The sequence below is a fragment of the Stegostoma tigrinum genome, chromosome 35 (assembly GCF_030684315.1).
Source record: "Stegostoma tigrinum isolate sSteTig4 chromosome 35, sSteTig4.hap1, whole genome shotgun sequence".
In the NCBI taxonomy this organism is placed as follows: domain Eukaryota; kingdom Metazoa; phylum Chordata; class Chondrichthyes; order Orectolobiformes; family Stegostomatidae; genus Stegostoma; species Stegostoma tigrinum.
This window is the reverse complement of record NC_081388.1, coordinates 16,462,329-16,478,144: the sequence shown is the minus strand read 5'-3', so window position 1 is coordinate 16,478,144 and position 15,816 is coordinate 16,462,329. Positions and strand designations below refer to the sequence as shown.

The 15,816-nt window shown below is 46.3% G+C and overlaps 1 protein-coding gene across 2 annotated transcripts in view; it reads left to right on the top strand.

Annotated features, from left to right (window-relative positions):
• zgc:158403 (tetratricopeptide repeat protein 39A) overlaps positions 1-15,816 on the top strand; it is an 88,156-nt gene that overhangs the window by 7,989 nt on the left and 64,351 nt on the right. The window lies entirely within an intron of this gene.

Genomic DNA, 15,816 nt, shown 5'->3' with positions numbered 1-15,816 from the left:
CATAGTTTTAAGGTGAGAGGGTAAAGATTTAATGGGGACCCAGGGGGCAATGTTTTCATCAGAGGGTGATGCGTGTATGGAATAAGCTGCCAGGGGAATTGAAGGCTGGTACAATTACAGCATTTAAAAGGCATCTGGATGTGTTCATGAAGATGAGGCCTTTTAGAAGGATATGGGCCAAATGCTGGCAAATGGGACTAGAGTGATTTAGGATAAGTGGTTGGCATGGAAGAATTGGACTGAAGGATTTGTTTCTGGGCTGTACACCTCTATTTGTCTATGCTATACCTGTGTACTATGCACTACTCTGATTTGCACAGCGCTGTATTTCTTCAGTGTCAAAGTGAGCAGGGCATATTCAGCCATACTGCAGATTTGTGGCTTGTAGCTGTTGGAGAGAGTTGAGTGAGTTAAGGAGGTGATTTGATGATGGTGACACCAATAAATGTGAGGGAAAGTGCTTGAGTCACCTCTCATGGACCTTCGACTGAAGCAGTTGGTAGCACATGCATTTCTGAGGTTGTGGGGTGAAGGCTAGTTCAGAGACTTGAATTACTCAGCCAACACCTGAGTTCAATGTCAGGAGTGCCTTCTTTCAGACCAAGCCCAATAAAGTGAACACAGTAGTTGCTGTTTCAAAGTGACTATCAGGATCCTGGTGTGTCTTGATGCGTTAGCCAACACCCAAAACAAATGTTTTAGTCATTAACTCCTTGTTGTATACAGGAGTTCATTGTGTGCAAATTGGTTGCCACGTTTCCCATGTTATGACAATAAATGCACCTCAATGATTTACAGTTAAGGAATCACTTTTAGAGACTTGAAGGCAGAGCATAAATGCTAGTCTGATTTTTATTCTGAGCACAACAAATGCTGGAGACCACAGCGGGTCAGGCAACCTCTCCGGAGACCGAGCAAGATAATGTTTTCAGTCTAGATGACTCTTCATCAGAGCTGAAGTGAAGTGTGCAGGGGACAGCATTTATGCAAAAGGTTTGGTGGGTGTGGGGTGCTGGTGAAGAAAAGATGTTGATAGTTCAGTTTGAGTGATCAGAATGTGAGAATGGCAGAACAATGGTGTATCTAAGTGCCAGACTGGAAAGGACACCCCCACTGGGGTTGGGGGGACAGGAGACAGGGCATGGTGACAGAGAATGTAACAAGTAAATCCAAAAGAAAGAGGAAAAATGGAAGCTGGTTCACAATTTGAAGGTGTTGAACTCAGTATTAAGTACAGAGGGCTGTAAAGTGCCTAGTCTGAAGATGAGATGTTTTTCCTCCAGTTTGTGCTGTGTTTCGCTGGATCCCTGCAGCATGCAGAGCAGGGACATGTGGTATGTGAGCAGGATGCTGTGTTAAAATGACTCCCATCTCATTTGCCCTGTTCCTTTGCTTATGTTGCATGTGTTTGGATGGTGCCACACTCAAAAACATGGTTTGCTTCTTCCATGATCGTGGTTTCCCACCCACTGTGGTCTTCGGGACTCTCAACTGCATCCACCACATCACCCATGCTTCTGCCTTTGCACCTTCCCATCACTCATAACAATGTGATTGAGTCCCCCTTGTCCTCATTTTTCATCCCACCAGCCTCCGCATTCAAAGGATCATTCTCTGCCATTTCAGACAACTCCCGCAGAAAGCCACCACCAAACCCATCTTCCCCTCACTGGCCCATCTGCATTTCACAGGGATCGTTCCCTCTGGGACACTGCACAATCATTCCACGTTAATGGTCCATTCGACGACCACTGACAAAACCCACCCTCCCCACGGCACCTTCCAATGTAACCACAGAAGGTGTTATATCTGCCCCGTCACCATCTCCCTGCTTACCATCCAAGGGCTAAAACGGTCTTTCCAGGTGAAGCAGCATTTCACCTGTACCTCGTCCAATCTTGTGTTTTTTATTCACTGCACCTAATGTGGCCTACTCTGCATTGGAGAAACCAAATGCAGACTGGGGGACTGCTTTGCGGAACACCTCCAGTCTGTGTGCAAGTGTGACCCTGACCTGCCTATAGCCGGTCATTTTAACACAGCGCCCAGCTGACCCACTCACTTGTCCTGTCCTCGGCACACTGCAGTGCTCTAGTGAATCACAGCGCAAACTGGAGGAACAACATCTCATCTTCAGACTAGGCACTTTACAACCTTCTGTACTTAATATTGAGTTCAGCTTAAGATTGTGAACCAACTCCTATTCCTTCCCTTCCTTTTAGATTTATTTGTCGCATTCACTGTCACCAGGTCCACTGTCCCCCATCACCCAGTCCAGTAGGACTGTGTGTTCTTTCCAGTCTGGCAGTTAGACACACCACTGTTCTGCCATTCGCACATTCTGATCACTTAATCTGAACTATCAACATCCTTTCTCCCTTTGCACTCCACATCTCCCCACTCACACACTCAATCATCCCCAACTATTGCATAAATGCTGCCCCTTCCACATATCATGTCAGCTAATCATCTGGACTCGAAACGTTAGCTTGCTGTCTGACCCACTGTGATTTCCAGCTTTTGTTGTTTTAGGTACAGAGTCCAGAATCCACAGTAATTTTGCTCCTGACTTTTATTCTATTGGTGATAGCCCTTGGAATGTGAATGTTACTTGCCACTTAGCCCATAGACTATGCGTCATGGCCCTGTGTTTTAGAATATTGATTTAACAACTTTAATGTTCTATGATGGACAGAATTTATGCTTTTTTATTACCCATGATCAGTATCCTTTTGTGTGAAAGAATTGTGCGTCTTCTTACCCGTTTGAATGTGTATTTCAATTGTATGCCATCAGCAGCAAACTTTTGTGAGTTGATCCCCCTCTCCCCCTCTCCTTCCAGTTAGGTTCTTGGGTGAAATTGAAGCTGGAATATGTTGACTGAGTCCTTCTCTCTGGGATCTCCTACTTTCAAGGTAGTGTTGTTGCTTGACAATTTGGGGCTAGTTTGTGGTTGGACTTGCTGACCGCTGATGTATTGAACAAACTGACAATGAGCAGCTTCAAGCTGATGTTTTTTAAGAAAGGCAACAATGTGGCTTTTTTTGCCATGTGACTTTCAACAAACTCAAGCCTTTTTAAAGAAAAGGTGATCCTGTTGATTCTAATATCAAGTGGTATGATTTAACATCTTGTGGTTTGAGACTGTCATATTAGAGTTATAGAGTCATACAGCATGGAAACAGATCCTTTGGTCCAACTCGTCCATGCCAACCAGATATCTTAAATTAATCTAGCCCCACTTGCCAGCATTTGGCCCATAACCCTCTCAACCCTTCCTATTCATGTATATATCTAGATACCTTTTAAATGCTGTAATTGTACCAGCCTCCAGCCTGTACTCTGGCAGCTCATTCCATACATGTAACACCCTCTGTGCGAAAACATTGCCCCTTGGATCCCTTTTAAATGTTTCCCCTCTCACCTTAAACCTATGCCCCTCTAGTTTTGGACTCCCCCCTACCCTAGGGTAATGACCTTGGCAATTCACCCTATCCTTGCCCTCATGATTTTACAAACCTCTATAAGGTCACCCCTCAGCCTTCAACACTCTGGGGGAAAAAAGCCCCAGCCTATTCAGCCTCTCCCGATAGCTCAAACCCTTCAACCCTGGCAACATCCTCATAAATCTTTTCTGAATCCTTTCCAGTTTCACAACATCTTTCATATAGCGGGGAGACCAGAGCTGAATGCACTATTCTAACAGTGGCCTAGCCAATGTGTACAGCCGCAACGTGATCTCCCATCTCCTGTACTCCGTGCACTGACCAATAATGGCAAGTGTATCAAATGCCTTCCTCACTACCCTGTCTACCTGCAACTCCACTTTTAATTATGAGCCTGCACTCCGAGGTCTCTTTGTTCAGCAACACTCCCCTGGACCTTAGTATTAAGTGTATAAGTCCTGACCTGATTTTCCTTTCCAAAATGCAGCACCTCATATTTAGCTGAATTAAACTCCATCTGCCACTCCTTGGCCCACTGTCCATCTGATCAAGCTCCTGTTGTACTCTGAGGTAACCTTCTTTGCTGTCTACTACACCTCTATTTTTGGTGTCATCTGGAAACTCACTAACTGTATTTCCTGTATTTACCTCCAGATCATTTATATAAATGAGAAAAAGCAGTGGACCCAGCACTGATCTCTGTGGCACACCACTGGTCATAGGCCTCCAGTCTGAAAAGCAACGCTCCCCCACCGCCCTCCCTCTTCTGCCTTCAGACCAGTTTTTATCCAAGTGGCTCGCTCTCTCTGTGAGCTAACCTTGCTGACCAGCCTACCACGCGGAACCTTGTCGAATGCCTTACTGAAGTCCATATAGACACCATCCATCGCTCTGCCCTCATCAATCCGCTTCGTCACTTCTTCAAAAATGCAATCAAGTTAATGAGACACGATTTCCTATGCACAAAGCCATGTTGGGTATCCTTAATCGGTCCTTGCCTTTCTGAATATACATAAATCCTGTGCCTCAGACTCCTCTCCAACTGACATCAGGGTCATTGGTCGACAGTTCCCTGGCTTTTCCTTACTTTTTGCAACAAAACAATGATAATGTCATTCATGTTCCTCTGCCATCAACTGTATTTCAATTCCCTGCATTGTTCAGAAAGACAGATAATCTGAGGATTCCACAAAACTGTTTTGTTGGCCCTGTCTGAACCAAAGTGATGTGTACATGTTCTGGTTGACTGGGAATGTCCATGTTTAATTAGGTATTTGCTTGAAGTTTGGTATTGTCTATAGCTCCAGCATCAATGGTTGCAAGATTTGTAGTAGCCTTCTTTTAATAAGCCTACTGTGTGCAGTCTTTGAAAGTGTTGGTGGAAAATTCACAACATAATGGATCATGGCAATGAGATCTGTGGCCCTGGTGGTGTCAGGAAAAGATTTACCAGTTTTTATCACAAACAGTGAATTGAACAATCCGAAAATCTCTGCTGCTGATGAGTGAAGGTTTGGGCACTAGGAGATGACCTTGTTCATCTCAATGTACTACAGGATTGTCCACATTCACCTGGGATGGCACAGAAGATGAGGGTTTAATGTTCCACCCAAAGCAAATAGGCAACAATGCAGCATTTCTTCAAAGTGGCACTGCAATGTCACAGTTGACTAGCTGCTCAAGTCTTTGGGATTGGCCGTCACCCACAAGTTTCACATTTGAGTGAAAACATTGAGAAAAGATTTTGCTGGGAGCTCATACAGCTGTGTACGCTAGCCAGGAGCTGAGGGAGTGGGCTCAAGGTGCCGGTCGGAGGAATGCCGAATGAAAGTGGATTTAATGAGCTTCACCAATGTTTTTAAAGCAATAGACAACTTGTGAGCTGCATTTTTTTTTAATGGATGTATTTGAACTGACTTGTTTTGTGTTGAGATGCTAAAGGAGGCCTGACTGGTGATGGAGGTGACCTGTGTGTGCACCATGGCTGACGCTTGGACGCGGCTACAGAGTACAGATCGCTGTCTGTCAGTCAAACAGTGAAGGAACGGCGATTATATTTCCAAGCGAGTGGCTTGGAGGTGAACTTACAGGGAGTGGTGTCTCTGTGACTGCCACTATTGTCCTTCTCAGCAGATGTGGTCGTGCATTTGGAGGGTGCACCTTTGCCCATCTGAACCCCAGCTGGTTGACTCTGAGAGGCACAGGAAATCTTAGGCTAGCTGCACATCTAGACCCATGCCACATAGCAGTGTGCTCCTGAAAGGCCACATTCAAAAACCTACCCTCCATGTTCATAAGTCATGTGAGCTCACTCTTTGAGCCATGATGTGAGAATGTTGGTGTATAGTTACTGATGTGACCACAGGAAGCCCCTTCACTAGCTAATTCAGTGAAAGATACTGACATGGTTGCCTGAAACCCCACTTCAGAGCCTCCCGTTGTCTTTTACACAAGCCCAAGAGATTGCTGCCATGTCACAGATGCTACCCTGTGGGTAAGGTGTTTAAACTGAGGGCCCCACCTGCCTAAAGGAAAGGAATAAAAGGAGTGAGGTGATGCTGGAACTATATAAATGGTGAAGTCACACAGTTATTGTGTTGTGTTCTGGAATCCACATTAGACAGAGGATGTGATTGTGCAAGAGAGAGACAGCATGGTGGTTCAGTGGTTAGCACTGCTGTCTCAAAGGAGCAGATACTCAGGTTTGATCGTGTGACTGTCTGTGTGGAGTTTGCACATTCTCCCTGTGCCTGTGTAGATTTCCTCTGGGTTCTCCCGTGTCCTCCCACAGTCTGCAGTTTGGTGGACTGGCCATGGGAAATTGTCCTTAGTGTCCAGGGATGTACCGGCTGGGTGGGTATGCAGGGTTATTGGGACAGAGTTGGGTCAGGGTGGGATACTCTTGAGAGGGCCAACGTGGACTCGATGGACTGAATGGCCTGCTTCTGCACTGTAAGGATTCTATGAATGTATGATGCAGGGGTGATTTACCAGGATGTTGCATACGTTGGAAAGTTTCAGTTATGAAGAGAGCTTGGACAGACTGGAGTTGTTTTCCTTGGAGATTGAGAGGGGACATGATTGAGACGAAGAACATTGAGGGGCATGGACAGGAAGCAACTTTTCCCCTTGACAGAAAGATCAGTGACCGGGGTGGGGGGTAGGATAGCCTTAAGGTCAAGGGCAGAAGGTTTTGAGGAGATGTGAGGAAAAGCTTTTTCACCCAGAAAAACATGTGCACTTGTATTGCCAAGGCTTCCAAGGTTATGGGCCAAGTGTCAGGAAAGGGGATTAGGATAGTTAGGAGAGAGATAATGGGAACTGCAGATGCTGGAGAATTCCAAGATAATAAAATGTGAGGCTGGATGAACACAGCAGGCCAAGCAGCATCTCAGGAGCACAAAAGCTGACGTTTCGGGCCTAGACCCTTCATCAGAGAGGGGGATGGGGAGAGGGAACTGGAATAAATAGGGAGAGAGGGGGAGGCGGACCGAAGATGGAGAGTAAAGAAGATAGGTGGAGAGAGTATAGGTGGGGAGGTAGGGAGGGGATAGGTCAGTCCAGGGAAGACGGACAGGTCAAGGAGGTGGGATGAGGTTAGTGGGTAGCTGGGGGTGCGGCTTGGGGTGGGAGGAAGGGATGGGTGAGAGGAAGAACCGGTTAGGGAGGCAGAGACAGGTTGGACTGGTTTTGGGATGCAGTGGGTGGGGGGGAAGAGCTGGGCTGGTTGTGTGGTGCAGTGGGGGGAGGGGACGAACTAGGCTGGTTTAGGGATGCAGTTGGGGAAGGGGAGATTTTGGAGCTGGTGAAGTCCACATTGATACCATATGGCTGCAGGGTTCCCAGGCAGAATATGAGTTGCTGTTCCTGCAACCTTCGGGTGGCATCATTGTGGCAGTGCAGGAGGCCCATGATGGACATGTCATCTAGAGAATGGGAGGGGGAGTGGAAATGGTTTGCGACTGGGAGGTGCAGTTGTTTATTGCGAACTGAGCGGAGGTGTTCTGCAAAGCGGTCCCCAAGCCTCCGCTTGGTTTCCCCAATGTAGAGGAAGCCACACCGGGTACAGTGGATGCAGTATACCACAATGGCAGATGTGCAGGTGAACCTCTGCTTAATGTGGAATGTCATCTTGGGGCCTGGGATAGGGGTGAGGGAGGAGGTGTGGGGACAAGTGTAGCATTTCCTGCGGTTGCAGGGGAAGGTGCCGGGTGTGGTGGGGTTGGAGGGCAGTGTGGAGCGAACAAGGGAGTCACGGAGAGAGTGGTAGTAAAGCTGAGTGGAACTGGGTGTTCAGTCCGCGTCTCCCGTATTTCCCGCAACACATCCCTCACACCCCGCCCCCGCCACAACCGCCCTAAGAGGATCCCCCTCGTTCTCACACACCACCCTACCAACCTCCGGATACAACGCATCATCCTCCGACACTTCCGCCATTTACAATCCGACCCCACCACCCAAGACATTTTTCCATCCCCACCCTTGTCTGCTTTCCGGAGAGACCACTCTCTCCGTGACTCCCTTGTTCGCTCCACACTGCCCTCCAACCCCACCACACTCGGCACCTTCCCCTGCAACCGCAGGAAATGCTACACTTGTCCCCACACCTCCTCCCTCACCCCTATCCCAGGCCCCAAGATGACATTCCACATTAAGCAGAGGTTCACCTGCACATCTGCCAATGTGGTATACTGCATCCACTGTACCCGGTGTGGCTTCCTCTACATTGGGGAAACCAAGCGGAGGCTTGGAGACCGCTTTGCAGAACACCTCCGCTCAGTTCGCAACAAACAACTGCACCTCCCAGTTGCAAACCATTTCCACTCCCCCTCCCATTCTCTAGATGACATGTCCATCATGGGCCTCCTGCAGTGCCACAATGATGCCACCCGAAGGTTGCAGGAACAGCAACTCATATTCCGCCTGGGAACCCTGCAGCCATATGGTATCAATGTGGACTTCACCAGTTTCAAAATCTCCCCTTCCCCTACTGCATCCTTAAACCAGCCTAGTTCGTCCCCTCCCCCCACTGCACCACACAACCAGCCCAGCTCTTCCCCCCCCACCCACTGCATCCCAAAACCAGTCCAACCTGTCTCTGCCTCCCTAACCGGTTCTTCCTCTCACCCATCCCTTCCTCCCACACCAAGCCGCACCCCCAGCCACCTACTAACCTCATCCCACCTCCTTGACCTGTCCGTCTTCCCTGGACTGACCTATCCCCTCCCTACCTCCCCACCTATACTCTCTCCACCTATCTTCTTTACTCTCCATCTTCGGTCCGCCTCCCCCTCTCTCCCTATTTATTCCAGCTCCCTCTCCCCATCCCCCTCTCTGATGAAGGGTCTAGGCCCGAAACGTCAGCTTTTGTGCTCCCGAGATGCTGCTTGGCCTGCTGTGTTCATCCAGCCTCACATTTTATTATCTTAGAATAGTTAGGATTTTGTTTTTGGCCCAGCGTGGCCCAAAGGCCTGTGCTGTAGTCCTCTACGATTCTAATACTGACAAAGGGAAGATTTGCATTTAAATTGTACAATTGATGACCTTTGATTTTCCAATTGAGTATTTTGAGGTGCAGTCACCTTTTTCTTGTTTTATGGGACATGGGAGTCACTGGCCAATATTTATTGTCCTTCCCTGGTACTAATGTGGGGCCGGAGTCACTTGGAGCCCTGATGGGGTAAAGACAGCAGATTTCCTTCCTTAAAGGACATTACAATGTAGGGGAAACAGCTGGAAAGTTATGCACAGTAAGCTCCCACAAACAACAATATGATAATGACCAGATCATCTGGGCCTTTTTGTGATGTTGATTTGAAGGGTAAATATATCCTAACATACCAGACAGAGCTGTTCTTTAAAATAATGCTGTGGGATCTTTTGCATCATGGGACTTGGTTTAGTCTCTAGTCGAAAAAGACATCACCTCTGACAGTGCAACACTCCCTCAGTATTTGGAAGGTGGAGGCTTGTATTGGGTCATGAACCTACAAACGCCTGACTCTCAGATCAGAGATGAGGAGAAACTCACCCAGACGGCGGTGAGCCTGGGGAATTCTCTGCCAAAAAAAGCAGTCAAGGCTAAAACATTGAATGTTTTCAAGCGGGAGTTAGATAGAGATCTTGTAGCTAGAGGGATCAAAGGGTATTGGCGAGAAAGCAGGAACAGAGTACTGTGTGGGCAGAGCAGGATTGAAGAGCCAAATGGCCTACTCCTGATCCTTTATGAGAGTATTAACAGCTGAGTCACGGCTTTAGGCTATTATCCCACCTGCCATTTGAAGAGCAGAGAGTTCTCCATGTATCTGGAGCAGTGTTTATTTCTTCAAGGGACAAATTAACCTGCTGATTACACATTGCTGTTTTTGGGATTTCTCAGCTCCTCACAAGTTACACTGATGTATGACACAAAGCTCTCAGTAATTATTACAGATTGTCAGAGCTGCCTTAGTCCCTGCTGCTTGTTTCTAACCCAAATTACCTCATTATCATGTGAATGGCACTTGTGACTTTGTCTCTGCCCAGCAATTGTGTTGCTGTCTTGTTAAGTCCCAGCCATGTGATAGTTTTATTAGTTGGCACACTTTTTTTTGTTAAAACTCTGATTTAGATTTTCACAGAAGGTATTTTGAGCTGCTCTTTGTGGGATCTTCCTATATTGCACAACAGAAGCAGCAATGACTCCCCTTCAGAGTTAATGTGAAGACCTGAGTAGAGTCCTTATAGTCCATTGGGACTATTCCAGCATTGTTTCCCATTTCACCAGGAACTCAAGACTCATTGCGCCATCTTTACTCCTACATCCAATCCAGCTTTGTCATCGTCTTTCATGGGATTTAGGCATCACTGGGTCAGTGGTTGTGAGTTTGGAAGGGGCTGTCCAAGGAGCCCTGCAGTGCATCTTGCAGAAGGTACACACTGGTACTATGCACTTGTGGTGAAGAGAATGAATGTTAGGGTGGTGCATAGGATGCTAATTTTGACCCAGATTGTGTCAAACCTTTTCAGTACTGTCAGAGAATTGGGCCCAGATCAGACAGCCAAAACTGGTTGAATCTGAATTCAATCAGTGTGGGTGGAATGTAAGTCTGAGGTTGTAGACTTGCTTGCTGAGCTGGTGTGTTTGGTTGCAGACATTTTGTCACCCTGCTGGGTAATGTCGTCAATGTGCCTCTGGTGAATACAAGTCGCGTCTTAGTAAAGGTGACCACAACAGCTATCTTTGATTGTTGCAAAAGCTCATCAGTTTGCTAATACGCCTTTCGTCAAGGCAGACTGCAGACCTTTACTGGTGCGGCCTACAAGTGACTTCGGGCCTGTTGCATTTGGCCAACCCAATTGGTGGCCACTGAGCAAAGAACTGCCCACGAAAGAACATCACAAAAATTTCTGAGCTCTCTCTCAAATTCTCCAAATTTCGATGAGGTTACTTTGTTCTAAAACCCCCTGGCATTTTTTCCAGTTTGCTAACAGAAGGTCATTAACCGGAAACCTCTCTTTTACTCCCTAACCACAGACGCTGTGTGAACCATTGAGCATTTCCACTCTTGCTTCAAGATCCCAATGTTTTCTGGTATTTTGCCTGATGCCGACATTTTTAAAAAAAATTCTTTCATAGGCCTTAAACCAACATTTGTTGGCCACCCCTAATTGTGCTGTCAGGCTGTTTTTAAAGCTAGTTAAGAGCTGACACATTTCTGTGGATCTGCAGGCCTACCTTCACATTTTAGGCCCGAGCAGGTAAAAATGGCAGACTTCTCTCCCTGAAGGACATTAGTGAACCAGATGGATCTTTGAAACAATCAATGTAAGTTGGCATGTGGTACTAATTGAATTTAAAATGCACCAGTTGTGATGGTGAGATTTGAATCTGTGTTCTCAGAACTTGGGCCTCAGGATTGATAACCTGGCGACGTTATCACAACTGTCTCTTTAAATGGGAGCAGTACTGAATGACCTTGGGTGTGTCACAGCTGAACCTAATAATGATGTCCTGTTGGGATCAAAAGCGTGGAACCTCGTTGATTTTGGACTTAGTTGAGGGGCTCCTGCAGCAAAGCTGGAACACTTACCTTGTCTGAGCTCAGTTGACTCAGCATAAACAGTGAGTGAGACCTGAGTGCTATCAGGTCAGTTTGTCTCAGCAACTCACTGTCCTTGCCAAATATATCATTAGAAAGGCTGCCTGGGACTATAAATGGCAACAGAGGAGGTGCCAACTTGTCATTTTTAATCAGAACAAATGGCATACGATTTTCTTTTTCCCAGAGGGGGAAAAAAAGGACGGAATCTGATCTCTGCAGCCCTCGTTTCCATTGTAATAAAAACTGAACTTGATTAGTTCCATTTGTTAGGAATTCCAAATGTGTAGCCCACGTGAGTTGAAGTGTTTACATGAGGGTGGGGTGCCATTTTATTCCAAAACAGCGGCTGTTGTGCAATATTTATTCATGAAAAGTTGCTCTAATGTTTATCACACCCTTCCTAAGGAGAAAGATGGCTTGCCTCTCATATGGTCTAAAGGGATTTTGAGGAAGACTTCTATTTACGTAATCCTGGTCAGTCTCACCTTAATGTGTCAATGCCTTGGCCTCTCCTGGCTCCTCTGGCTGTACCCCCAAAGCGGAGAGTTGATTAACACTTCATGTAGTGCCTACAAGAGCAGTCAGAGGCTTGATATCCTGCAGTAAGTCACTCCATCTCCGCCCTAAAGCCTGGTTATCATCAACAAAGTGAGTCAGGAATGGGGTTGAATACCACCCCCCCTTCCCCCCCCACCCCCTCCCCACCTGCCTGTTTGGGTGGCCTCAGCAACACTCATGAAAGAAAATAAAATTCAAATTAAAGATAAAATTCACATAAAATTAGCAATCTGCGACTTGGCAAGAAACTACAAGTGATGATATTGACATGCATCTTTGTAAAAAAACATTCACGGGATGAGGGCATCACTGACCAGGCAACATTTGTTGCTCATCCCTAATTGCCCAGAGGGCAGATCAGAGTCAACCACATTGCTATGGCACTGGAGTCATGTTTAGGCCAGACCAGGTAAGGATAGCAGTTTCCTTCCCTAAAGGACATTGGTGAATCAGATGAGTTTTTCTGACAATCGACAATGAATTCATTGTCATCATTAGACTCTTAATTCCAGATTTTAAAAAAAATTGAACTCAAATTCCATTGTCTGCCGTGGCAGGATTCAAAGCCATGTTCCCAGAACGTTATCTGGGTTAACAGTCTAGCCATAATTGCCTCTATTGCCTATCTTCCTCCTGGTGGTAGAAGCCATGGTATTAATGGAGGAATCTTGCCTCCGTGCATCTTGTAGCTGGTACACATTGCTGTTACTGCGTTGGGTGGTGGACATGGTGGATGAGTGCTGATCAAATGGATTTCTTTGCCCTGGATGGTGGAAGCTTCTTGGAGCTGTGCCCATGTAGCCAAGTTGAGAATATACTGCAGACTCCTGTCTTATATTGATAATTTTTCATTTCCAATATTTGGTAGTGTTTTTGGTTGGGGCTGGGGTGCTTGGGTTTGAGTTACAATGAGAGCTCTGATATTTATTGGGTCAAAGTGAAGAGAGCTTTATTCTGCAGTAATACTAGGAAAAACATCTCAATGTTCCATCACACCATTAGCTTTTCTATCTTCAAAAGCCTCTCAGTCAGTTGGTGCCCATATCCCATCAATTAATTGTTTTAGTAATCTGAATTCTAATATACTAGCACAGTAGCTTAGCACTGCTGCCTCACAATGCCAGGGACCCAGGTTTGATTCCACTGTTGGGCGACTGTGTGGAATTTATGCATTTGCCTCATGTCTGTGTGCGTTTCCTTCAGGTCCTCCGGTTTCCCCCGACAGTCCAAAGATGTGCAGGTTAGAGTGGATTGGCCGTACTAAATTGCCCTGTAGTGTCCAGGGGTGTGAGGGCTAGGTGGATTAGCCATGGGAAATGCAGGGTTGCAGGGATGGGGGTGGGCATTGGGCCTGAGTGGGATGCTCTTTGCAGGGTCAATGCACATTTGATGGGCTGAATGGCCTGTTTCCTCACTGGAGTTGTAAGATTCTATGATTCTGTGAAGTCAGGACCTGAGAGGAGAGTAGGAGTGATTTTAGTGAGTTTGAACTCTGTCTCTCTTTGTCTCTGTCTTGCCAAAGCATGGGATTTTGGAAATGGAAATAGGAGAATTTGAAGTTCCACCATCAACAGTCCACGCAACAGTTTTCATTAATCCAAGGTGCTTTTGTCATCTTTTGGCCCAAGTTTGGTTGTCTTTTACATTTCCTGTTTGGTGTCCAATATTCCTCTCTGAAAAGTACCTCCAACTGAATTCACCCTTTGTACCCTCACCTGGTTGACACCTTATTTTTGGGTATTCTTCGTGCTCCTCCTGGTGTGCCCTCCTGCCTCCTCCATTCAACCAGGTTGATCCCCTGACTCAATGATAATCATAGGGGTGGGGAATATGCCAGTCCATGAGGTTGCAGATTTGGGTTGAAGTACAGTTCTGCTCTTGGACCACACCACTTCATTGCAGGCCAGACTGGAAATGCTAGATCTGTCTGAAGTCTATTTCATGTAGACAAAGTGCCAATCAATGTAGTGTAGGTGTTATCAACGTAAAGACAGGACATTGTCTCCACCGGGACTGTGCACTGTTCATTCTTACCGATACTGTTGTGGAGAGAAGGCAGATTGATGAAGATGAGGTCAAGTACACATTTCTCCCTCTTGTTATCTTCCTCACCAGCTGCTGCAGCTCCCATCTAGCAGTGATGTCCTTGACCAGCTCGGCCAAGTTGCTGACGAGCCACTATTGGTGACGGACACACATCCCTCACCCAGACGACATACCTCACCCTTTGTCACCCTCAGGGCTTCCTCTAAGTGCTGTTCAATATGGAGGAGCACTGATTCATCAGCTGAGTGAGTATGTGATCATCAGCAGGAGCATTCCTTGCTCAGATTTGACCTGAAGACATGAAACTTCATGGGGTCCTGTGTCAACGAAGAGGAGTCCTGGAGAAACTCCTTAACCATGTAACCAAACTAAAAGAGAATGTAGACTAGGTATGCATTCTCTCAGAACTGCTGAATTCCTTTCGTGGAGGAGCCAGGACCTTGGAAAAGTCAAAGTAATGTTAATCTCTCACCTTTTGCCATCTTCTTAAAGATGTGGGAATAGGTGATGTGATGCAACAATGTGACAAAATTGCAGACAGGCAAACCACAGGTAAATTGTACGAGATTTTTAATGCCTATAATGAGCAACTTGACTCAGAGGTAGCGTGAGTTAGTGAGAAGACAAACAGTGCATGTTCCGTTTAAATAAATAACTTTGTTTGTTGAATGGCAGTTGTGAATGTCTGCTCGTGTGTGTACGTGTTTCCATATGTGTACATGCACGATTTTGTGTGTGTATACGTGTGTATGTGTGTATATGTACTTGTATTTATATCGCTCTATTGATTACCATAGAAAGTCCCAAACAGTTTTACAACTAATGACGAGCTTTGTGGAGTGTCAGAGTGTGGAAGATGACCTGAGTGTGAGGACTAATTTGCACACAGCAAGCTCCCACAATTTCTGTTTGAAAGATGCGATTTGAATATTTGATAAATATTGACTACAGGATGCCAAGAAGACTTTCTTTGCTCTTCTTTCCAGATGATTCATGTTTATAATTTACCTCCATCTCACAGTCAGGGGCCTTGGCATCACTTCTCATCTGAATGGCCAACATTGCAGCACTCCCTCTCCCTCTCTGTCAGCCTGTGGTGTGTGACTTGAAGTGTAAGTCTGAGACATCTGAACCCCAGGTTACACTGAACCAATTCAAACTCGGGTGGAGGTCATTTTTCACAGCATTCTGCTTTTTAAGTGAGGCATTCTTGGTGAAAGCCAAGAGCTTATTGTTTGATTAGGACAGCAAATAAGATAGTGGCTAGGTAACACCACATGTAAACGCTTTGTAGAATGGTGATCTATGGTGATGCAGCAAATGGAGGTGGGGTTTTTCGGTATCATTCATGGGATATGGGCATTGTTGGCTGGGCCAGCATTTACTGAGAAGATGTTGAGCTGCTGCCTCGAACCACCGCGGTCCGTGTGCTGTAGGTTGACCTACAATGCTGTAGGGGAGGGAGTTCCATGATATTGACCCAGTGAAGAACAGCGATATATTTTCAAGTCGGGACGGTGAGTGGCTTGGAGGGGAACTTGCAGCTGATGGTATTTCCATGTATCTGCTGCCCTTGGCCTTCTAGATGGAAATGGTTGATAGTTTGGGAGGTTGTGTCTTATGAGCCTCAGTGAACTTCTACAGTGCATCTCATAGGTGGTACACACTGCTGCTGCTGAGCA